Here is a 1,724-nt window from a genome sequence, read left to right as displayed (position 1 = left end):
GGAATGTTTACCTAAGAAAAACAGCTGAATCTCAGTAAGAACAGAAAGCCTATGGTGTTTTAACTTGCTCTAATCCTATATACCTCTCCCCAGCTCCATGGAAGCCTTGAAACTCGACAGCTTCACATTTATAGTAGTTGTGGAAAGTACAGCTTAGCAGCCACTGGAGAGAAAAGCACAGATTTGAAGCCCAAAAAGGCTCATTCCCAGAGAATTACCACGAGTTGACCTAACAGCTCACTGAAAATCTCCATAATCAGGACTTCTTTTAATTTGACCTATTTCAGAGTACACTCTGCATACAGCTTGATGTACAGGGCATTTATTTTTTGAAAAACAATCAGTAGTTCAACAAAAGAAATTAGACTTAACCAAAATTAAACTTTTGTGCTTCAAATTATAACATCAACATACATAATGTGAGTGAAAAAAAGTAAAAAAACAACTCACACTGGGAGAAAATATTTGCAAATCATATATCTGAGAAGTGACATGTGTCTAGAATATGTAAAGAACTGATACAATTCAATAATAAAAAGACAAATGACCCAACTGAAAAATTGAGAAAAGATTTGAACAGACATTGCTTCAAACAAGATAGACAAATGACCAACAAGCACATGAAAAGATACTCAACACATTAGGGAAATGCGAATGAAACCACAACGAAATACCACTTTACAACTACTTGGATGGCTATAATAAAAAACAAAAGCGGATCCTTTTGTAGTTTATAAGCGTGATGACCGGGGTTTCACGTGCATGTGTGAAATGTGCCTTCCCCAAGCCTTGTTATGACCTCATTGGAACATTACCCCTTTGACATGAAAATTCAAAAAAAGACAAAAGCAAGTATGGCAAGGATGTGGAAAAACTGAAATCCTCATACCTACTGGTAGGAGTGTAAAATGGTACAATGGCTTTGGAAAACAGTTTTCTGTTCCTCAGAAAGTTAACAGAGATACCATATGACCCAGCAATTCCACTCCTAGGTACATAACCAGGAGAACTGGAAACATATGTACAGAAAAAACTGGTACACTAATGTTCATAGCAGCATTATTCATAACCAACAAAAAGGAGAAAAAACCCGAATGCTCATCAACTGACAAATCGATGAGCAAAAGGTCAATATCAGCGCAATGGAATCTTATTTATCCATAAAAAAATAGAGTTCTGATGCATGCTATAACAGAGATGACTCTTGAGCATATTAAGCTAAAGAAGCCAGAAACAGAAGGAAATATATTGTATGATTCCATTTATATGAGAGATCCAGAATCAGCAAATCCATAGAGACAGAGAATAGATTAAGGGTTGCTTAGGTCTGGGGTGTGAACATATGGACAATAAGGTGGAAATGGGGAGTAACTGCTAATAGATATGGAGATTCTTTTGGGAGTAATGACAGTGTTTTGGAATTACTGGTGATTTTTGCACAATTATCTAAGGAGTGTTTGTATTGTCAGTGTTCTAAAAACAACTGAACTGTAAGCTTTAAAAAGATGAACTTTATGGTATGTGAATTATATCTCAATAAAGCTTTTATTCTTAAAAAAAAGTTCATTTCCTTTTTATTGCCAGAGTATTCCATGGTATGTATATAACACAGTTTGTTTAATCATTCATCCACTGAAGGACATTTGGTTTTATTTGCTTGTTTCCAGTTTTTGGCTATTATGAATAAAGCTGAAATAAAACAATACTTTTTTTTTTTTTCTGTC

At 34.8% G+C, this 1,724-nt stretch overlaps 1 non-coding gene across 1 annotated transcript; it reads left to right on the top strand.

Annotated features, from left to right (window-relative positions):
* Positions 1 to 718: 718 nt before the first annotated feature.
* On the top strand, positions 719 to 825 carry LOC115835322. The gene has a single exon (XR_004030309.1). It is a non-coding gene; the product is annotated as a small nucleolar RNA U13 (small nucleolar RNA).
* The last annotated feature ends 899 nt before the right edge of the window (positions 826 to 1,724 follow it).

The sequence above is a fragment of the Nomascus leucogenys genome, chromosome 5 (assembly GCF_006542625.1).
Source record: "Nomascus leucogenys isolate Asia chromosome 5, Asia_NLE_v1, whole genome shotgun sequence".
Taxonomy (NCBI): domain Eukaryota; kingdom Metazoa; phylum Chordata; class Mammalia; order Primates; family Hylobatidae; genus Nomascus; species Nomascus leucogenys.
This window is presented reverse-complemented; position numbering and strand designations above follow the sequence as displayed.